Source organism: Falco punctatus (genome assembly GCF_963210335.1).
Source record: "Falco punctatus genome assembly, chromosome: 11".
NCBI lineage: Eukaryota > Metazoa > Chordata > Aves > Falconiformes > Falconidae > Falco > Falco punctatus.
In genome coordinates, this window is record NC_137591.1 from 4,237,320 (window position 1) to 4,261,635 (window position 24,316).

General features: G+C 41.0%; 1 long non-coding RNA gene across 1 annotated transcript in view; it reads right to left on the minus strand.

Moving 5' to 3' along the window:
* Nucleotides 1–376: 376 nt before the first annotated feature.
* Nucleotides 377–24,316, minus strand: part of LOC308071266 — an 89,005-nt gene continuing 65,065 nt past the window's right edge. Inside the window, exon 2 of the long non-coding RNA XR_013931031.1 lies at nt 377–1,114. This is a non-coding gene — a long non-coding RNA (uncharacterized lncRNA). The remainder of the gene's footprint in view (nt 1,115–24,316) is intronic.

Sequence of the window (24,316 nt, forward strand, 5' to 3'; positions counted from 1 at the left end):
GCCTGTGAAACGTAAATATCAGGTGTCTGTGTTGTTATTAATTTTACGATGGATGTGGATGTAACCAGGTCTCCCCTACCGCTCCCTGTGGTCTTTCCAACCACACCTACTGCAGAACGGCAGCTCTTCCTCTGTGGGAGCAACACTGGCATGTACAGCTGGTGAGGATCAGGCTTTTTTTCCTTAAAGAAGGATGCTCCAGGAAGATGCTATTCTAGTTGGTTGTAACATTTTCAGCCTATACTAAGCATCCTCTGTAAAATCTTAGCTCAGGTGATTGAGTCAAGCTCTGCAAAGTAACTCCATCCAGTAGAGCTCACAATGCTTCCTGTGATGCTGAAGGGATGGCCCTTTTTTTTTTTTTTTTTTTTTGGGGTGTGTGTGTGTATCCATCTCCTAATTACTGACTGGAGGCAGTCTCTCAGTCTGTAGCTGTCTGGGGTTTACAGCCTAGGGTCTGGCCTTCTCTCACACACTCCACCAACTGCAAGGTAAATGTGCTTCCAGGTGGTCCTGGTGGTTTCCCCAAGAGCACTGTTCTTCAGGGCAATTTCAATACAAACCTCTATGAAATGCATGCATTTTATTCATCTGCCATATATATAAGTGAAGAATGTCATTGAGGGTATTTCAGTCTATGTATCTGCACTGTAACTACCACAACTTGTCCATAGAAGAGACACTGATAACTCAATAACAAGCCGAAACAAAAAAGACACTGAGCAGCATTATTAATTGATAAATGCCAAAAGTTTGGGGGACATCAAAATTGTCAGTGACAGAAAAGCCTGGACAGCTAGATAGTCTGGTCAGAGGTGGATCCAGTGGCTGACGACCTGCCTTTTGGGCTTGCAGTGATGTTGGTAATCAACTCTGAGCAAGAAATTGTCCCACTGATCAACTGAGCAGCTTGAAATGAAACACAAACTGAAATGATTTGCTGAGATGGATGTACTCTGAGGAACTTCTTTATCTTTAAAATAACAGATCCAGGATGTGGTGGTACAATGTGAAGGTGACTTATTTCTCAATCTGTGAACATACATTGGTCTTCCTCTTTTCTTTCGATAGGAAGAAGTCTGATGGGGGTGGGTTGTCTTCCAGAAGTGGAAATCTAGAACACAAGAGAAAATATGTTGTCATATCTCTTTACTGCTGTTTGCAACATTATTTTCTTCTTAGGATTTCTAGATACTTAATGTATCAATGTACATGTACAGTAAAAACAATTTCTGATCATGGATTTTACCAAAACAGAATTCAATACTGAAAACAGCATGCGTTTTGAGTTTTAGTAACAAATATTACTTAAATCGAATCTGTCTCCATCATTCCTTTTCTAACCAGTGTTCAGTAACATTCAAATAGTGCTAATGTAATAAATATTCACTAAACATGAACGTAACTCAGAGTTCTCCTACCTGGCTGCAGTCCTCTGGTACTTGTCAGAGGAGGAGTCATCTTCTCATCTCTCCTTTTCGGGAGGTTTTCAGGAAAGGGTCAGCCAGCACATTTTAGCTGCTCCTAAAACCGCATGCCTGTCTTTGTTATGCATCACATGTGTCCAGATATCCAAAAACATCAGAGGGAGATTGAAAGATCTGGTTTTAGGTAGAGAAGACACTCCGGGAAGAGTGGGTCTCCAGATTCTGTTCTCTGTGGAGCAGTTGTCCTCTTCCACTAGCCTGATAAAGTTGCCTTATAAAATCCAGTATCATCTGGGAAGGGGAATCAGCTCCCAGAACTGGTGAAAATCACTGGAGTTCTATCACTTTTCCAGATGAACACCTGGTGACTGATTTTCTTTACCTTGCCTAATTTGCCTTTGATTTCTGAGACCCTAAGGCACTTAGAGATCAGAAAATAGTTCAGTCTATACAAAAAAGAAAGGCACCTCTCTTAGCATCCGCTCTCAAATAGTTCTTTCACACACTGCCATCACCATGTGTAATTACTTGCAGGTGTCTCAGCTGGAACATGGTGTCTTTGTTTTCTCAAATGCTTTGGCCAGCAGTGACCCAACACATTTTGGTTTACCATGATTGATAGGTTGGCTGTTGGTCTAAAGGACCACTGGAAAAGGACACCTTGTAAGAGAAGACCTTTCACTATCAGTCATATGGATTTCTTCACCTCAGGATGTTCCAAAGCAGTGTTGCTGGAGCAGTCTGGACCTAGGTCTGAAGCCAGTGAGACACACAGATACATAGGACTTTGCAATAACTTATAATTCAGGTAGCTGAATTCCACTACGGGCACCAGGAAAAGGTAAGGAAACCTGTGATCTTGATAACAGTTAGATCTAATTTATGTGTGCTATTTTCTTATGATCCACTCCATATCCCGCCAGTTTGGGTTCTTAATATGGGCACTTATCACTGTCCTAAAACTCTCCAGCAGTGATTGCTGTCTGCTCTGTTAATTGATGATTTCATTACTCATTGCACCTATTCATGTGTGGCTGTCAGGAAAGCTTTGGTTGTTTCAGCTATATAAGTAAGAACAGTTCTCCAAATCACGATGGGATTCTGGACTAGGCAGTGGCTTCAGGGAAAAACCTGAACGTTGCCTGCAGAAAGAGAACAAACTCTTTAGAGATTTTTGTTGTCCAGCAGATTGGCTGCTGGAAGCTTTTCAGGTAGCAGGAAACCTTTCTCAGGGAGTTTCTGCAAGGCTTTGACATTTATAGGGTGGCTGTTGGTGTTGCGCAACCTCAGGAGTATCATTATCACTGACCTACTGCAGAGCTGCCACTATTTCATGTACCATGTTCTTCAGCAGAGCAATACTTAGCAGTGCTTTTCTTAACTCATGGCTTGTCAGTAAGATCTTTTTGCTGTGTCTCTCATTTCTATTTAGAATACAGAGTAATAGTAAGACAAAGAGGCTCTAAAAATTAGAGAACTCAGAATTATGAGCTCTTTTTGTAAATTTTGGCCAGGATTAATTTCTAAAAGCTAATTCTCATTTACTGTTTAGTTCAAAGAATAGACTGTAATGCTGTTTTTATTTTGTTGCTTCATTTTTACCTCCATTATTTATCATTTTCTGTAAATTATTTGATTTCATCACATCATTCTTTAAGGCCTCTCCCCCAAGATTATTTTATCTTGGTGAGTGAAGTGATCTCTGTATAGTCAAACACTACTTTATGCAGCTCCCATTGGGGCTATTCACGTACCCATATGTGCATGCAGTTCCCACTAATGCTTGTCAATGGGACTTAACATATGAGCATGGACATGAGAATAGACCCCTTGCTGGGCACTTGACTAGATGGTGGTTTTTTTTTGATGTTGATCCAGATCACTAACAGAAAACATTGCTGTTATTAGAAATCACTGCGCTTAACAGGACCACCAAATGCAACCTCACTTTCCTTCTCATTCTTTCATATGGGAGCTGCTTGGTGGGGTTTGCAGGCTCAGCATAAATACTTCATAGACATGAACTGGAATCCAAGGTTCTTACGTAAAGTACCTTTATTCTGTGTATTCCCTTCCCTTTGCCATGCAACAGTATAGTTAAGCCTCTCCACTGAAGAAAGGCAGGGTTTTTTTGAGGGATAAATTGGGACTTGGATGTTTGGGTTCTGCCTGTGGCTCCTTCTAGGCAGAATGGTTAGAGCTTTAACATTCAGTACTTATGAAAACAAGTGGAAAGCTAATGTAACTACAAGCGTTCACATTTTATTTCTGTGTACCTGTTTTTATCATCTTTGGTGGTTCTCCTAAGTGTGGGCTCCCCACTATGCTGGTATTCACGTGCATATAAGTTAAGTGATGACAGAACAATTTCCATCATGAAGTTGAATTCTTCAAGATGTTTTGTAGAACTGATGCCTCCTGTACCATCTGTAATCCCACTCCACTGCAAGTCAGGGACATGCAAATGTTGAATAGTTATTATTTACTAGCCATATGAAAATAATTACTGATTTCAGTGTAATTTGTAATGAACGTGTCCACATATGAAAGGGGAAATGACCAAGTCAAGATGTGTTTTCTCAGTCTCTTTTCTGCTAGGAAATTTTCTGCCTTTAAGCCACGCTTCGAGATTTTGGACGAATGTTTGGGTTTTTTTAAATGTATGATCTTGAAGATGTTTACTGAGCTATAATTCTGGGTGCACTAAGGGACCAATGAACTAAAGTCAAACATGGGCAGGAAGCACTGTGTTTCGATACCCAGCTTTTCAGGAATTAATATACTTAGTCTAAATCTTCACTTTCTACCTTACTCCATGCTTTCAGGCTTTCCCTAATGGTACTAGAAGCATGACTAAGCCAATAACAGAGTACCATGATGTGACAATATCTGTTCTTCAGAAGATCTGGCCCCAATCCTATCAGCTATATTGTGGGCAGAACCTCATACCAAGGAAGAAGTCTTGAATTCAGTTCTGTGGGCACTGGGTCACACTTCTGAAGGCTAAACTGGAGGCACATCTCAGGACAGAGCCAAATGACAGATTCAGCAATTTCAGCAAGCAGTAACTTAAGGCGTTATCCATCGCCCAAGGTTGACCAGTGCTTGCTGGTTTAAAGGTTGATTTTCGGTGCTTGTAACTATCAGGTATTAGCCGTTGGTGGACATTTTCCAAAATTCCTGGTTTTGTCAGGCTAGTTTCTTTCTGAAAAACTTTTCTCCAAACTAATTCATCTATCACTAAGAAAAGTGCTAAAACCCCCAAGTTTCAGTGTTACCATTCTGGTAGTTAGTGCTTGAAAAGCTCTGGTTTTCTGGTTTCTCTGACATTCTGGTTTGAAAGCACACCTAGGAGACTGGCCTACATCATCTGTTTCTTAAGAAATGCTTTACAGTAGCCTCAAAAATCCATCACATCTGAAAAGCCTCTACAAACTCAGAGTTTGCACATGCTCAGCAACAATTTTCTAGCATTAAGTTGCTAAACTCAGTGCAGGTTTTATAGGGAACAGGTACTGTTTGGGCAGAGCGCACAAAGCTTGTCTCACCACGCAAGGGGTTTATGAACACCACTCTACAATACTGTTTCAAACATTTGCTAGCTTTCGGGTGCTCAGTCTTGCATTCCCAGCCATGTACTGTTAACATCCCCTCTTCATCTGCAATTAAATGTCATTTACAAAGCAGGTAATGAGTTAAAATAACCGTGCCCCTGTTGTCTAGTAGGAAGTATGTCTCTTAACTGATACTAATGGATGGCAGCTATTAGTTACTCCTACATTAAGGTGCATTCATATTAAAATTTTGTACTGACATTACAATGCATTTGATTAAAATGCAGAAGAATTACACATTAGATATCATGTGGCTGGATGGAAGCATAATTTAGCTGAGTCTGCAGATGCAGTCATGCAGGTGTTTCTGTAATTCTGATTCAGTTGGTAAAACTGCCGATGTTCAGTGGCCCTCAAATCACATAACCATCTGTGGTTCAGTTCCTTGTGAAAGGAATTCCTTGTGCCTTTTATCAGATACAATCACAGGATTCCTGAGTGAAACTTTTGTGAATCAGGCAACATTTAAATGTCAGGTGTTTTGGGGGCCAGGAGGGGAGAGATATTATAGCTGTCAGGTATTTCAGCTTGCACTTGTTAACCACTGAGCTAATGTAAACAAAGGATAAAACCTGGGCTCTTTGTGGGAACCTCCTCTCACTCCAAGGAAGCATTATGCTTTCTTAAATAAAAAAGGATTAGTAAGTCAGTCTGGACCATGTCTGATTTGCAGTTTTTGAAACCAAACCGACTCTGGCCTTACTTATCTCCCTACTAAGTAATCAGGTACCTGAAAAGGCACTGTATGCCAGAGTTTTTATAAATAGAATCACATTTTATACTTAGGCTTATTATTGACAGATACAATCTTAACAGCTGCAACTATTGCTACTTGTAGTTTTCACAGACAACAAGATGATGCCAATTAGTTTCAGTGCAGAGCCAGGGAGCTGAGCCCAACTTTCAGATGGGTCCACAACTGCCAGCAGAAGCTCCTGTATCCCTAAAGATAAGCACATATACAATTTCTTTGCTAAACTGAGAACTTCTTGAAGGCAGGAAGCTGTGATTGGGAGCAAAAGACCATAGAAAATAGGCAGGAAAGCAGAGACAGAACTTACAGGAGCAGCACTCCCTCTACAGCTCTGGTTCAGCAAAGTGGTAGGGCTGTGGCATGGGGTTTGCAGTGCAACGTGGTTGCTGCCTTTCTCACAGCGTTTTCCAGCCCATAGGTCTTTCCAGGTTGGGAACATCTAGCCCTTCTCTACGTTCGGAAGCAGGCTGACATAACTTTTGGAGGATCACAGACTTCACGTCATTGGAACACGGCGTGAAGCAATCTAGCTAATGTGCAGTTTTGTCTAGAAAGTCTTTGAGGGTTGAGCACGGCTTGAAAGAAAATAAGCAAATCAGAATTGCAGACGGTTTTCTCTTTACCTCAAGGGTCACAGTGTGTACACATTTTGAAAGAGTTACTGAGCTAATTTGTAAAAAAGACTTTTTTTTTTTTTTTTAATATATTAAGGAAAAATAAAGACCTCACAAGAATTTTAGTCTGTCAGCAACATACGGAAACAAGAAAAATCCATCCTCAGTTGATGAAATATTTATCATTGAAATCCCAGACATTTGCATCCAATGTAAGGGCAAGACAAATCTTATGCTTAACCTCCTAGAGAATTCAGTTAAAAGCAGTTTTGGATACCTGTAAGTAATTATGCTATCACATTCTCTAACAGATTTAATTTGGGCCAAGCAGCAACTACTGTATGTCCAAAAGATAATGAATTAAAGCAATGCTTTGGCATATCCCCTTTCTGAAATGTTAGCAGCCTCTCAAGTAACTTGAAAAATGGGCTTCAATAAATGGACAGGAAAATATATGCAATTAAATTCAATCAATAAAGCTGTCCTTGACCAAAGTCCAAACATTAAAAACAACTCCAATTGAATTATGAGAAATCCTTTTCTGATTTTAACTAGATTAGTTTAATCACATGTACACTGAAGTTGCGTGCCATTCCTCAGTAAGTTTATGGAAACGAAAAGCAATATACTACTCCCTATCTCTTGCTTCATCCCAGCTCTAGCTTTTCCTTATAGAAGAGCACTGTTCTAGAAGAGCCATTTTCTTATTAACAAGGTCACTTACTCAGAGGGAAATGGCAGCACAGGGTCCCAGGTGACAGGCCTAGTTACCAGTCTTGTCTCATTCACTTCCACAAAACTCCTTATCTCGATAACTACACAGGCTCTTTCTTTTCTCTTGTTGAGAAATAGAAACATTTCCAAAATCCTGAAAAGCTACTCAAAATGTGAAGACTCTTCCAAATCTCAAAGTAACTGGAAGATTTTGATTCCCCCACTCCCCACCCCTTTTGCCTCTTGAGCTTTTTTCTACTGCACTGATATAGCTGAGGATAAATATACTGACAAAATTAGAGCTGCTCCAAGTTATGGTAAGAATACACAGAGGTACAAGCCACAGACATAAGCAAACCTGGGAACAGAAATTCTTCAGAAGTAAAAAAAAAAAAAAGCAATGAAAAAGTCAGAGGCTTCTAGAGATAAGCTTTTTTGCAATAATCAGAAAATTGCCAGAACCCTTACAAACAGAGTATGTATATATCCAAATCCTCACTGAGAAGCCCAGCTTGATACATGCCAAGCAAGGGAAATTTGGGGATTTAAAACCCTGTGCTAAAGCACCTATCCTAGCTCCACATTTGCCTCAAAGAGAGCAGAAGTTCACTTCTCTCCTTCCCCAGAGGTGCAGGAGCAGCTGACAAATAACTTCAGGTAAACCAAATAGCCCTCAGCTGGGAATCACTACACAAGCCTACTTGCCTGAAGGGAGATCTGAACCAGCAACACCTGTGAGAGAAACATTGCTCTGAGCTGTCCTGTGCAATGAAAGTATTCTCTTAAATTCAGAGGGAAAACAGATTATTAGGTTATTTTCGATCTGACCTTTCAGCCATTAAGCATTTAAGATATGAAACAGATGGATCTGGGGAAATAATTCATAAACAGCAAAGTGTTTGTTGAGTTTTTACTCTCTGGGGACTTGTAGGTTTTCTGCAATTCTTTCCAAAATCAAGGCTGAATTACGACAAAATGATTTGCCTCAGATAAGGGATCAGAAACAAAGTTATTTCCTGCCCTATAACAAGAGAAGTAAAGCATTGCAACCAGAAAGAGGGAGTAAAAGTGTTGGTGGCAGTGGCTGCAAGGTCCAAGGCTTGCCTCAGTCTTGTTCCTCAGCTGCCTGTGTGAGCTCGATGGGGAGTAGCCATCCCTGTAAGTGGCTGTGCTCACCCGTGATCTGTGACCTCTGAAGCTCTCACAAGGATGTAACTTTGTAACTCACCTACAAAAGTGACTCTCCGCCTCCCCCGCCCCCCCCCCCCAAAAAAAAAAAAATTAAGTGTGGCTGATTGCCTAACATGGAAATCTTCATATGGCTGTAGCAATTGCACTGAATTTCCCAGTTGCTTGTTTGCTGGGTCTACAGGACAGCTCTGGAGATCTTATGGATGTGTTCCCACAAAAGCTGTTTCCTGATCTTTAGTGGGATACAGAGCCAAGTGTGACAAAACTTAACCATAGAATAATATGAAATATAACAATAATATTACAAATAAATACTTGGTGGTGCAGTTATGAGACTGGGAAAACTTGAGCTGATTAAGTCTCCTACTGACTTAATTTTGATCACGTTGGCTGATATCTCAGTAATGTGTCAGGAGATCAAGCTGAGTAGGAATACACCTGAAAAAGGCAAATAGCTTCCAGCTGACAGTAGAACCTCTGCCTTGGACAATCTTTAGCTGTTTGCACGTAAGCTGTGAAGCCCAAGAAGCTTGTATTCTTTTAGCAACCAAAGTTGGCACCTGTGATATTTGTTTTCAGTGACTGACACCAAGAGTTTGAACTTACATCTGTTTTACTGAACTAAGGTAAAACAGTATTGGTAACTACAAAAAGCAGGTCTAATTTGGACAATGCCATCCAGATCATTTGCAGCTTGCACTGCCTGTAATTTTGTTTCACATCCCATCCAGAAAATAGGGGAAACTGCATAGCAGACGAACATGACAAGTCTTATGCAGGCTGCGTCTTGACAGCCTGACCTATTCCCTGCTATAAAACTTGCTTATGTAGAAGTTTTCCTAATGCCTTTTATAGTTCATTTGTGAAGGACTGTCCACGTGGTGCCTTATCACAAACTGTGGAATGAGTCCAGGAGATGGCAACAACATGAACTGCTGTGGGGGATAACAAGGACTCTGTTATGACTGGGAACGTTTGCAGTACTATAAATAACTCTATCAATATTGTGATAATGGCACTTTAAAGAGGTCTATTTTACAAGTGTTGAATGTAAGAGAGACCACAGCTGTGCTCATTAATTCTGAAGTATGCTCCTCTCTACGTACAATTTGCAGGTGTAACAATAGGAGTGTTGACTCAGTGCAGGTCTAGCTAGTGTTTGGATTAAAAAAAAGGTCACAGTAGCATGATTAGTTCTTAACGAGTCTTTATTGTGTTTGGCAGAGGGAAAGCAAATGATGGTAGTTTAATTGAAAACAATAAAAGTAAAATGGAACTTTGTTACAGAATTTAGCTATACGTAAATAGCTTCTCCCCCCCAAAGAGCAAGTACCATAATTGACAGCAGTAGATCTTTTGATAATTAATTGCAGTAAATTATCACTTGGCACAAAGAAGGCATAATTCTAATTAATTTGCAACCTTTCCAGCATAACACTGAATTGAAAATGGCACTGCTGTAATTTTTTCCAAGCTAATATAGAACTGGAGTACAAACAACATTGTGATGCTTTCTTGTGTTTTCCTTGTTTGGAGTTGAACTGGGATGATTCGGTCCTTTGCACACAATTGCTGTACCACACAAAGATGACCCAAATGGGCAGGAGTTTCCTGCACAGTCAGAATTAATCTGCCACAACATGGGATAATATATTTACATACAGAGATCCAGGCAGAGAACTGGTTCAGCTGGGGCTCATCTGGGATCTCAATGCCTTAATTTGAGGACAGTCAGGGCTGTAAAGTGTCCCTTTCATTGTCTTTTAAATCGATCTAATTCAAAAAGAAGGTATGTGGTAATGTGAACAGGCCAGACTATTTAGGTAGAGCTAAGATCTACGGTATCTGTCAAATTCATCAGCCTCCATCTTGTTAACAACTTACAAATGAATTTTCTTTACCTCTGGGAACACAAATCCCCCTTGTCAACTGCAGGCCAGAGCTATATGGCAAGTCCTTTTGAGGAGGTGTGATGGAGGCGGCTTTTAACTCTGAGGAGTGCCTGGATACAATGGGCAACCAATCCATTTTAAGCAGGGTGCTTCGTGAGAGCTTATGGATGAGGTACTGTTCCTCTCTTATCATAACCAGACTTCACAGTGAAGCTCCCCAGCTAATGATTAGTTAATGGAATTAAGATCTGGGCTCCAATCTGTGACTTTGCACACAGCCCACAGCTCTTCTATGTCCCAAAACTTCTCTGTGTCCCTGGGAGATAATATTTACCTCCTGCACATCAGTGTTGTGAGAATAAATTAACTTTGGGAGAGTATGTTGAGCTCCTTGGAAAACAGTTACTAAATAAGTGCAAGTATTATCATACATTAAATCAGATCAGCTATTAAAAATGAGAACAAGTCCTCAGATCTGTAACCCTTGCTACATCAGTTTCTCCCTCCTTTGCTGATTAGTTAGCCTTGATAATAATGAACTCAAAGACGATATTAGCAGCCTAACCCATACTATGATTTAATTTTGATTGCCACAGATCAAGGTTTGATTTAATTGCTCTAGAATTAATTAGGAAGAGAAACAAGTTATAAAAAAGAATTTTCACTCTAAATAAAGAAACTGTTTATGTTCAAGTGGAGTTCATGTTAGAACAAATCATTAAGCTATAAAAGATTACATCTGGGCTAGAATTAAACTCAAGCCGATTCATTAACCCAAATGGTAGCCCAGAGATTACCAACATGGTATTTCTGCTTTGGTGATCAAAGGATCAAGGGATACATGACCAGATGACCCTAATTGAAGCTATCTCCACTGAATTTTGTAAATGAACTCGAAAGTACTAAGAAGATAGTCTGTAACTTCTGTCAACGTGGAGAATAAATATGTCCTGGTAGCCTTACTTCATACACAAGGAAAAGGAAAGGAGATAATGGCGATCCTTTATGCAGTACATAAAGCAAGAATATTTTTCTTGAGTTATGAAAGAACCTTACCCAAATTGTTTATAGTTGTCTGTTATAGCTTTTGAAATATAGGGAATTTACAGTCAAAAACTTCATCACTATTGCCCTGTCAATGACCTCATCACACCTGACCTATAGGGAGTATCTTCTGCTGGGTTAACCCATAAATCAGCCTGCATGCAAGGCCTTTCTCTCAAAAGCTGAATTAGGTATGATAGTTTTATTGTGTGAGCTACTGTTCACCAGGGACTGAGTAGAAACTGCTGACTGTATTTCACTCGAGAGTGCAGGATGAACTTGAGCATTGATCTCAATGGTGAAAGGTCAAGTCTGTAACTTGCTGAACCTCTGAACCTACAGACTCTTGACTTTGCATCAGGGAGAGCTGTAGATACTTTGTTAAGGTAATAGTTGGAAGGATAAACTCAGTTTGTGCTTCAGATTTTAAATAAGAAAAATACACTTAAATGCTGGAAAATTATAGGGGCGTGACTTCTTTTGAAAGCCTGGTATAGACATTAATGAAATTCTACATATCCCTCTGTGGAAAATCAAGAGTCACTGAGCATAAGTACTTCCTGAAGACAGAGACTGTAATTCTTGTTATGAAAGGGGTGGAATTGGATGTGATAACTAGTGATGGACAAACTTCAAAAGATTCAGGGCTCATGCTTGGTTTGGATAACCGTCCAGGAGCTTTGATGCATATCCAAAGCTTATCTGGACCTCCTGGGCCTGTAAATATTGGGATGGAAATCTTGCAAGAGCAGGCTCTCTCAAGAGGTTTTTCTTTTTCGGTATTTTGGGCAAGTATTTTCTTGTCATGCTGGAGATACAACAAAAATAGTAATGACAAGAAATAAGACCAGTTCTTAAAGGTACTTCATCAAGTCTAAATCAAGAATAAATAAAAAAGCTTCTCTTAAAATTATTTCCACATCTCCAGACCTTGGGATTAAGAGGGGCAAACATTTAAAAAAGTAAATGCAATGAAATATGTCCCAGTTCCTTTTGGAGCTGAACTGTGCTACAGTCATTTTGAGTTGGGCATTTTTGTCATTTTATCTATTTTGGTATGGTTGCTTCTGTGTATAACATACATAAAAATGCTGTGCAGATTTTGGGTAAACAAGATGTAGATCAAGGCAGCTAGAATACTGGCATTCTTTGAAATGTAGTTTGAGTATATGGCAATTAAATCAAGTAAACCCCAACTTCCAAAGCCCAGACTCCCATAAAACCTCATGGGTTTGAGAAAGCTTTTTTTTTAAATAAGCGTGTACCCATGTAAAAGTAAATTTTCCTAGTTCTCCATAGGGACAAAGTAGGTTCTAGCTGCTGAAACTGTTTGGCTTGGTTTTGTAGTGGAGATGATTTGGTTTGTTTACCATAAAATGTAGTTATACAGAATAAAATCTCCTTGGATGGTAAGGAGTGGACTCCTGGAGCTGGTAGAGGGGTATGGCCTTTCTCCCAGGCTGGAGTGAGAGAAAGCAGGTACACTTCTGAGAGCTGTTTTCATGACTGGGTGGAGATGAATTAGATTCAGTTAGGTTTGTCTTTGGAAATGTGATCAAACTACTGAAGCCAAGGCTGAGCTTCCTACGTAATTGTTTTACTATTGGCGAACAGTTAAAGTACATCACCAGCTTAGGCAGTAGAGAGTTTCCTGTGACTGAGTAACCTTGAAGGACACATAAACCTGTTGTCTCACCATGCCACACTCAGGTATGGTGCCAGGGCATGGGGCAGCATCTGCCCCTCCTCAGCACTTGGTGCTAATACTGAGCACTGAACCTGCTGTTTAGAATCATGCAGTAATTTTCTGATCTGCAGAAGAAATTCAGAAAGCAGATCTGTTGATTAAAAGCCCACCACTGTTCCAGTGTTATTTCCAGGTCTTGTGGGTTGTAGCGGAAGGGGTGTCCTCTGCCCTGCCTCTCAAAGGAAGCATAAAACCAGTAACACTTTGAACTTGGTAGCACAGGCTGGTGGGAGAGGCTAGAAGAGAAGGTACCCCACTGTGGTGCCTGGGGGAAAGGAATTTGGTTCCTCCAGCTAAGACTTGCAGGGCCAGATGCCCCAGATGAAGTGCTGCCACTTCTTTTTCTTAAAGATCAATAGGAAATAATGATGGGGGAGGTGAAGGCTGGAGGACTTAAAAATTCTGGTTAACTTGTGTGCCAGCTCATTTAGGTGCTGGAACCATAAGTGTCAAGAGCAACCAGTGGCCCAGCCCTTGTAGGTGAGTCACAGCAGTACCTAGCAACTAAAATGGTAGCAAGACCTGGGGCAGGACTTCCTCTGAAGACCAGACAGGGTCTGGTCAGAGTCAAAGTGATTTTTTTCACAGCATAATAAAAAAAAAATAAAGAAAAAATATGACTTTCTATGGGTTGAGCTTTAAAGAGCTCTAATGAGGACCCCAGCAGGTGGGGTCCATTGTTGAGCAGGAGCTGGGAGCTGATATATGAATAGATGAGGATCTGTGGCTCCTCAATGCTGGGCAAGAGGCCAAAGCCCTTTGGAACTCATGGTTCACATCTCCTAACCTGTTGCCCAGCATTATCCCTAAACGGATATGGTACCACTTAACTTTGGGTTAGTTATTTAAAATGTTTGTTAAGAAGTTGTAGTCTGCTATTTCCATCTACCTCACATCCTAAAGTTGTTGCTGCCTGTGAGTCTGAGCCAGTGGACCTGGCCATGTTCCTCTCCCATGGCAGCTGATGGCCTAATCCAGTTCCAAGTCAATGGGAGTGTCTCTGTTGACTTCAGTGGAGGCTGGCTGAGGTTTTGGGGAGTTGGCCAAGCACACAGAGAGCAGCACACAGGGCTCTCCCAATGTGCACAGCAAGTCTTGCACAGTAAGATGCTGTAAGCCCTGTAAGCACAGTTTGGCCCCTTTGCAGTAGCAACACCTAAACTGACTTGCAAATTAGCATTTTATATCCTCGCTGTGTTAGTGTGGATGTCAAGTAAATAAGCACATACAAATCCAGCCAATGCGCACAGCAAAAATCACCATCCGTTTTCAGGAAGTAACAAATCAGGCCTCATGCCACTGTCAAAACTATTTAAATTGTCATTGGCCATGTCACCCTTTCTTTTTTTAGCTGCTCAGTAAGACACATTTTGGCATCTTGGTACTCAGACAGATATATGTTTTATCTTCAGTAGTATGAAGCATATGAAATCTAATGTATTAATAACTTGGGAATAAATTTGCATCCAAGACTCCATTGTCATGGATGTCACAAAAAGTCACAAAAAGTGTAAATTTTAATCTCCAAATATTCCAGAATGGTACAGCAGAATTAAGCAAATTAATTACATATTGGCATAACAGTACTAAGAATAGAGATCTCCACAGACCTTTGCAAAAAGAGACTTTTCTGCACATGGAAAAACTTAGGCACAGCGTTAAAGTTAGTCCTAAAACACCCCCACGAGATGAAAACAAGTAGTTTGAGTGTCTGCTCATGCAATCAGACTTGTTTCCTTGGGTTTTTTTTTTTCCAGTATTGGCTTTTGGCTGCCCCAAAGTTGTCAGAGCATTGGTTAGACACTGCAGAAAAGGAAACTGGGAGAGGTTAAAAGATAAATCTCAAAGGGTTTTCAGGCATTCAAGGGATAAAGCTGACTGAGATGCTCGTATATATATATAAATAACCAAAATACAACGGAGGCCTTTAATGGGATCAAGGTAGCAGCTCATCACCGGGAAGGCTTCAGTTTTCTGCCTTACAAGAACAGGCGCTGAACAGAAGACCACCCTTGTCCTTACAAACCCCCAAGCCCAGAGGCAGATTAACGAAGAACAAAGATGATTTACAGAGCCAAACTGACACATGGTATTTCTTAATGGAGACATTTTAGATTTTCACGAGTGGATCTGTTCCTTATTTTGCCTTCCCCTGAGGCAGCCCCCCTTTCCATGTGCTGCCTTGGGAGCTGAGGTCCCCAGAGAGCAGACAGTGAATGGGCTGAGCTGCTCATTGACATTCTCAGCTTCTATGCTAAGTTGTACTTCCCTATTTTAGGTACCAAATGGGCAATCTGAATGGAATTTGTGTCTGCTTAGTATTTCTGACCTGTTGGACGTGCTCGAGTTCCTTTTGTGAAGGGACAGGAAATGTACCCACCAGCTAATGAAGGATACCTAGTGAGTGCTGTCATATTTCTTGAAAAAATAATTCTATTGGTAATCATATAGACAGCAGTCAGCGGGAAGACAAAGCCAATGGATCTGTACAGGGAACAGGTCTGTAGAGATGCTCGCTATATGGAGGAGGATGGGTCAGTCCCAGTGCCTCATTGGTTTTGAGCCTCTCGGAGAGCTGCAGCAGGGTTTTGTGAGGTGGGAGTCCCACCACCACGTTTCACAGAAGCCACTGACAGCTGCAAAATGTTGGCTGTGTCTTTCAAATCTGAGCCAGTGTACAGCTGGGCAGTATTCCTTACATATTTCTCAAAAAAATCCAAAGTATCTTGGGAGAGGAATCTGCATGCGTAGCTATGCAGGCGGAGAGGCAGGGGTCTGCTCTGCCCATCCACCCTTGGAGCAGCCCTCTTGCCCAGAGCCACCTCTCCACACACAGCCACCCCATCCCAGCAGGGCTGGGGCTGTCGGTGGCCTACAGGGTTAGTTGTAATGGGACTCTCTCTACTCCTGGCAAAATGTGAAGCTGGGCAAAGCACCTTTCCTTTTGCCTTGGGAAAGCCAATCTATGGCTGATGTCAACCAAGTGGCTGGTGACTTCTTTTTGAGGCACAGCATTTCCAGGTGTGGTAACTGATTAACCTGTTTCCTAGAGAGTCAAGAGCTAAAGGCAGATCCAAGTTGGGAGTGTTAGTAGTGAAGAAAGTCCAGACTCAGAGTTTTACAGCTGCAGGCCCTAGGTATTTATACTACGTTAGTAACACAGTTTGAGAGAAATTCATAGCGGAGAGAAACAGCAGGCTCTTCTGTACCTAAAGTGAGACGCGTACCAAATATACAGTCACAGCAACCAATTGCAGGAAGCAGGCTTACCAATTTTCCAAAGTACATGAGTTGTATATTCTCAAATATTCAGCATTTATTTTTAGTCAACTTTCTGAAACTCCAGTATATCGTTTATGACAATTTTGCTACCTGGCCTCCAATGCTGCTAGGGGGTGATGTGCAGAGACCTAGAGGACAGATGGCAGGAAAAGGAATACAAACTACCCAGGAACTCTGCAAATAAGTTCCTTTTAAAAAATGAAGCAAAATAATTTTTAAAGGTATCTTAATCAGAAATTTTTAAAATGATCACTTGTTGTGAGGAACTTGAAAAATCAAGCCATGTAAGAGCTTTTAGACCCCACACCTAAAAGACTTGGACTTGATTATGGATATCTCATGAGTCGACGTATTTAATCTCTAGTCAAAAGGTCACTCAACTGAATTCCGAAGCACACATACTTTTTTTTTTCTTTCTTGATACACGTGGAATATTACCATAACTGTTACTCTGCTCTTCTGAATAGCATCAATTGTAATGCTGTAACAATCTGCGGGGGTTGAGGTTTTGCAGCTGGCTGCCTGGTTTGAGCTACTCTTGGAGCTGCAGGCCTGCAGCACAGCCAAGTCTGCTGCTTGTAGAAGATATCCCTGCAGGCCCACCAGCATGGGGACTGAGCCACCAGAGATGGTGCAACTCAGTGTGGAAGACAGTAATGGATGCCGGCAGACAAGAGTAGGTGTCAAAAGTAATAATTAAAATAAAGATGCACCTGTTCTAAACTGATAACTTCAACTGGAGAAGGTGAGATAATGCCAGGTGATCATGTTGTACCCCAAGGGAGTGATCCTGTGATGGGCAAGATGAATTGATTCCTGGAAGTGCCCCTCTCTCCTTTTTGACTGCCAAGGTAACCTAATAGCTTTTTCAAAGTAGACATCTAGTTTTTAGGCTGTAAAATGTAACTGAGGTGAATCCACCCTTCATGCCCAGGTGTGAAACATGCTGGGTTTGGTAGCTATGGCATGTATGTTTGACGTCAGGACTTCTACAGAGATTTGGAAATGAAGTTAAAGCATAGACCAGTGACTGAAAGGATCACAACTCCTAGGGTCTGGATGCTGTCTCTCTCACACCCTTGTCCTGTGAACCTTGGAAAAATCTCCCTGGGCAGGATTTTTAAAGATGTTTAGGTATGGAGTCCTACTGGTTTCAAGTGATTTGGTCAGCTTGGAGTCAATCCGTTAGGCATCTAAACACTGCTGGGATTCTTGCCCTTAAATCTCTGTCTCTGTTTCCTTGTTTGCAACACAGGGATAATACCTACCTGCCAGGCAGGATTACTGTCCGCACTGCTTTGAGATCTTTGGGTGGCTGATGCTGCTGGTGAAAAGTGCAAAGTTGTCATGAATTTCAGATTGTCTTGCAGATTGTGTACTGCGGACAGTGTAGCTCCCAGGCCCCGTGGCGCTGAGCACCACTGCAACTGACCTCAGATTTCTTCGACAAAATTAATACCACAGACTGATCTGTGAGATCAGCTGCTCCTGTCCTCCTGGCTTCTTATTGACTTCTGGTGGTGTGACTTGGAGGCCCTGATAATGAAGCAGCATCAAGGTAGAGAGTACTTATTCTGGTCTCTATTGCACTAGCACTGAAACATTCACTATATTCCTTAAAATGCAGTTTCTGAGGAGAAAAAATGAACTGTTTTCCCTGTGTTGCTGGGGTCAGGCTGGCAGCACTGCAACAAGAGCAGGCATACAGATGAGAGCAGGAGCGTTTTCGCCCTGCTTGAGCCTCCCAGTCAGTTGCCGGTCTCTCCCAGTAGATGATGCTAAAGTGCGATTGTTTTGAGCGATTTTAAGGAAGTGGAAGATTTTATCAGGGTAAATCCGAGGTGGTAGGAAGGTTTCTGGGGCTTAGTGCTGCAGGAGGAACAGACAGCAAATATTCTGACAAACCTAGAGACCAGTTTGCTCCTGTCTTGTATTTATTAACAGCTTGAAAAGTAACAGGATTAGAGCTTATGCATGTTTTCAGGATTTTTAAGCAGACTGCGACATGCCTACATTTACACATGGGTTTCTGCAGTTCTCACAGCTAAAGCACAATGCCAGCATCATACTGTCTTACCATGCCATTTCTTGACTATTGTCATCAGAGAGTTCCTCACCTTCATTGCCATACCACGTTACTAACCTCTGTTCAGTGCAGTCAGACCCATTCGGGGTAAATAATTTGGGATGAAATACTCAGCAAGAGTTGTAGCTTTCTGGTTGCCTTTGGAATGTGCAGTGACATTTATTACTAGAAACAAAGCAGCATTTTGCCTGTAGATGCTGCCAAAGTTCAGATATGTTTAAGGTCTGGCCACTCTCTGGAGCCAGGAGAGGAAGTGGTTCTGGAGTGGGAAGTGTAGGCTCAGATATACATTTCCCTGGAATTTAGGAAAATTAGAGTGAGTTTGGCCTTGTCTTTACTTCCATTAGAGCTTTTCTGAAGACTTCTAGGGCAGCCAATATAATTCATTCTGAAATGAAGTTTTAAAGTTCAAAGACTCATCTGGAAGTTATTAATAAAACCAATAAAATTATGAACTTAAACCCAGTACATTTTAGGGAGGAAAAATTGCCTGCATTTTTTTCAGTTGGATACATTTTTGTACTTCTATAGCTGAAAAATCTTTTTTTTCCCTTTTAAGAAAAATAAAAGTTACTAGTTTCTTTATGAGACTTCTGGGGTCTGCTGTAAAGACACCCTTTGGTTCTCAGCATCCAGGCCATTAATCCTGGAGAGTTGTGCATTAGGGAACATGCACAAGGTCCCTGTCCTCACAGACAATTTAGACCAAGGCATATTTTGGGAAAAGGATGTACAGAAAGACAAAATGACCTATCTGGATCCCATGTCTGGTATCTGGAGGGGCTCAGAGGAAGAGTACTTGATTCCTCATCAAGTGCCTGGTCTGCTGGACCATTATGGCTTCTGCATTACTGCACTCATCAACTATACACTAGGGCTGTATGGTATAACATCATCACCACCCCCTTCCTAAATTCCTATAAGCAAACATAATACATGTTGTCAGAGATCCAGCGCTGATGTTGCCTTGTCCCTGACTGATACGCTTCCTTGGGTCAGAACCATATCCTGGGACAGTCAAGAATGCATCAAGATATATGGATGAATTTGTTTTCTCCAAAGGCCTTGGACTAGAATCAAATTGCCTGAAGGAAACTTTTAGAGCCTTTTAGTGTCTTTTAAGAAAAGAAGTTCTGCAAATATTACTGTGTTTGCAGTTTTCTTGCCACTGACTGTATTTGGTTTTCTGGAATTCTCTAGAGATACCATCTATTCAGTGCAACTACAAGCAGCCACTGCAGAGGCTGTTTAATAAGTGGAGATGTTTTGTATTCCCTGCTCTCTTACAGACACTGCTCATCAAACTGGGTTTTATTCTTCACCCACCTTGGAAAAAGGTTATCAATGGGAGTGGGACAGATGGAAGTTTTACAAAAGGTAATGAATAGGATGAACTCAGCTCTGTGTGGGCTTTTATAGTGATAGATGCGGTGGAGACCAAGTGAGGTGGCTGTGGAGCAGGCAAGTTTACTGACAGCAAACTGTAGGAGAGCTGGAAAACAGCCTGATGGGCTCTTGGATCAAATTGTGAACTAAATGAACAATATTACCCTCTTCAGTGGGCGGACAACAACATGGGCAGAATGGATGGTGAGATTTGTAGAGAAACTCCAGGAGAAAGATCAATAATTATATTAAGTGGAGATTGAATGTGAAGTACGGGACGAGAAATCTGACACTACTGTGCTCTTTCCACCTTAAGTCAGGCAAAATATGAAATTCAGTATGTAAGAGCAAAATGGGATTTTTCTCAGTTGTCCATGACCCTCCATAGATTTTGGAAGTGAAGTTCTTATTTAAAAAAGAATGGCAATAGCTTACTTCACTTTGGACTTTTTCACTATTTGAGAGTACTTGGAAAAGAAGGATAAAAATGGCTGACAAGACTCTAAAGCACCTAAAAGCAATTGCAGAATGAATTACTTCAGAGTTGTGAGCTGATATTAGAATAAGTGTAAGGTGCTGCCCTTTTAAAAATGGCCAAAGAAAATAAAATGGGAACCTCCAAGCAACAGTATTCTGACCTCACCAAATTCCTTTGTCTAATTTAGACTGCATTAGCAATTGTGTTCTTCACAAAATCCTGGGTAGAAGAGAGGAAGGATTTATAGATAGCATTATGTCCTAAAGGGATTCATACAATGAAATTATAAAATGCAGTTAAAAATATAGAATTAGCACTTTTCATCCATAAATTTCCAAAGTGATATTTTTAAAAGGAGGACATTACCTAACTCCATGTGAACTAAATAACTCTAAATCAAACGAGATGATTTATGTGTTTGAAAGATGTTTATATTTGAAATAAGAACATCATTTAACATCTCTTCGCCTTTCTTCCATGCTGATTTATCTCCCAGATTTCTGGAGGTCACTCTTATTGGTAGAAGTCAGCATTTGTTGTGTTTTGCAATGCAAAAATTCTTTTCATTCCCTAACACTAGAACAATATTTCATTGAATTGCTTTGGTTTATTAGACTAGTTGCACAGATGTCCTCTCTTCCTGAGCCAGATGTACAGAGCGCTGCTTCCAGCTTAGCCCAAACTGGAACATGTTGACAGAATAACATAACTGAGACCAGACATATTGCATTTTACACTAAAGGTCATGCAAAAAGCACAGGCTGCATATAGCACGGGCTGTTTTACATAAACACACATTTGGTTCAGCTTTGGTATAGGGATTACGGAAAGAATGCTTGGGGAGGACAAGCTATAAAGCAGTTGGAAAGATCTGACAGTTGTTGAATGAATTACCCTCAAACTGGTACATCTCTCTAAGAACAGGTGTGAAGGGCTCTGCAAAAGGAGGCTAGAGAAAACTCTCAGGGAAATGTTTCTGCTCCAGATTCTTCCAGAGAGACAGAAGCTATCTTGCAAGTTTAACAGGAGACTTCCCGAGGACTTTTCTAGTACAGCGTATTTGATTCAGCAGTGTCCTTACCTTGCTGATACCTTTCACCAACATAAGAGGAGTAATTAGAAGGGAAGAAGAAACCAAATCACCTAACAAGGAAGTTGAATGAATGCAAGCAAGGTCGGAATGTTTTCAGTGGCTACAGTGTCTATTTGGGGAAGAGCCTGAGAGAAACATATATGGAACCAGACGTAACAGATGAGGAAGGATTGTCCTGCGGAGCAGCTACAACTTCAAATGCTTAAATTTTACACTCATGTGAGCTGAAGAAGCAGAGAAGGACCTGGAGCCAGATTAATTTTAGGTGGTTGCAAACCCAGTTCAGGGCCAAAATTCCCGGTGTTTCTTTCTTAATCAGGTTGGTCTTGCATGGCAGAAATCTTGCATAGTACATGCCAGGCTGACCTCAGTCCTGCTGACCGAGAAGGGGGAACAAAACCTTTACGAATTTTGGAATTCACCTGTTAACTTGCAGCAGGCTTTTTTTTTCTTTCTTTCTTTTTTTTTTCTCTTTTTTTTCCAAGAAACTTAACTCCTCTCAGTTTTCTGATCTGAATAACTGGTATAAACACTAACCTCCTAAGGATACCGTTCAGTCTAATTAATCAGTGTTCATAAAGTATTTGAATTAAAAGTACAGACTGTAAGTGCCAAGTATTACTGGTACTATGAACAAATGAACAACAGCAAATGAATATAAGCACACTGCAAAGGAGGAATGTCATTAAGGAAAGAGGTCCCTTTTCAAGCTGCCAAATACAAAGGAATGAGTCATTTATTTTCAGTATGAAAAAAATTTCAATGTTGTTCTTTAAGTGATTCTGCTTATGATCATTACTCCTTAGCTAACTGCTATAAATACTTCGAAGTGGTGACACGGTCTTCTATTCCCCGCCTAGAAATTCAGAAAATGAGGAGTGGAAAGTAGAAAAATAAAAACAGTTGAAAAAGGCATGTCTGGTTTGCCACATGCTAAATACAGTTGTCTTTGTCTTATGCATAGTTTTACCTTTTCTACCTGAAGATATCTGTGTGTGTGTGTGTGATTGTACTGTCCCATGCTTTGTCATTACAGTCTGATCAAGATTTACGAGCTGATAACTGTCTAAACGCTGGATCATGAAGCATCACTTTTGTTCTCTCCTGACCTTAGTTGTGACCTCTGGGACTGCAGACAGAGAGAAATGTGTGATTTCAGTACAGTCAGGCAGGGTAACGCAATCTGCTGGCACTGCTAAAGCACAGCTTCACGTTTCTGTGACAGAGTACATTAAATTGGCCCATAAAGTTGCTTCAAAGGGTACAAGAGGTAGTAGGACTTTCTGTCTCAAACATTTTCAAGCAATGCTTTGGATCCTTTGGATATGTGCAGTGTACCCAGTGACAAATGAGCAGTTTTTGAGTTAATTATCAGGTTTGTTTAACACACAATACTCTGGTCATTTTTTTGCAGTAGTTGTGATTAGAAATGAAATGGTAGAAATGTACGGTTCCTGAGGTTTTGGAGCAAAATAAGTGTGTGGATACATACACCTGCTTACATTATTCCTTGAAATTACTAGTGCATTTGCTGACAATATTCTGTATAATGAGCTGCACAGCAAAGGCCGTACTCTCCTTTCTGTGCTCTCACCCGACTGCCAGACTACCCTGCCCTCCAGCACCACAAGGTCTTTTGTCACATGCTGCCTCGCCTAAATAGTCACTCTGTCTGGTCCCTGCAACAGAAAATCTTCTAATGTACACTCACACATGGCAAATATGATCACTCAAACAGAGCCTTCATCTCAGGTAGGGTTTCTAGAAAGTGATAAAAGTGATGGAAACGGTATGAAGATGAACCCAAGTGCTCCTACATGTCCAGTCCATTGCACAGCATGAAGATTTTCAAAGTGCTTAGCATGTTCAGATGTGAATTTGCTGAGAAGTTTGCTCGTATGAAGTCTTATTGGACAAAGAGCCTAAAATCCAGTGCAACACTGTGCCCTGAAGTACAGCAGGACTGTTTTACTTCAGATTTTCACTAACGTAAGGTTACTGAGATATTTTAACTCTGAAGAAGAATCTTCTTCCAAAGAAGTCAACGAAGAGACACTTGTTTAAAACTGGAGTAATACAGTGGCAAATTGGACTCAGATCCTCAACAGCAGTTGTCTCCATTCCCTCCTCTCATGGAGGCAATGACAAATGGCAGCCAAATCTTCTGGATGCTGCTGCATGAATTTGCTGAGACAGGATTATTAGGAGAACATGAGTTTACTGAGCTCTCTAAGTGACAGGGCTGTGTAACTCATGCAGCACACTCACCCAGCAGGCATCACTTTGATAGCAAAGAAAATCTTTCCTGCTCTTAGAAAGACTGAGACTATGACCTTCCCTTTGGAAAACAGGTGGCAGCATGTGGTAGGGAAGTGGGGGCTCACAGAAACAAAAGATGGCAGAAAACAAAATTTCAGGGCTTGCTTTCGGATTAAGTCTATTATTTACTCCATATATGAGTTTACCAGTCAGTAAAATCAGTAAAATACCCATCTAGAGCAGTTACCGTCTTAATTTGAATTTAGCTATGTATATATACTGCTGAAAATTCCAAGTGCTGTTAAAAATCTGGTGCACTTTTGATGGGATACGTGGCCTTTTACCTTGCTGATTCCAGAGGAAAGTTGGTACAGGTTATTAGTGATGAATTTTCCCCAGCTGATGGTTGCTTAGAGAAGAGCAAGAAATGACTCGGGGCTCTAAGGAGATTCGTGCCTCTGCTCATTTCAAAGCTGTAATTCTGGTCCTATCTGGAAGTGACAGAGGAGAAGCCAAAGTCTAAATGGATCCTGCAGAGGACAAGCCCCTTGCAGCACGGGTGTCTTTCTGGCAGGTGTGAGGTAGAGATGATTGATGAGGTCAGTGTGGGATCCTTGCTCCGTCTCTACGAACACCTTTAATGTGTATAAAGAAGAAAAATTCTGGTTTCGAGCTCTGTCACTCAAAGACTTCTTTGCAGAACTATGTTTATTACACAATAATTATAACTGCAAA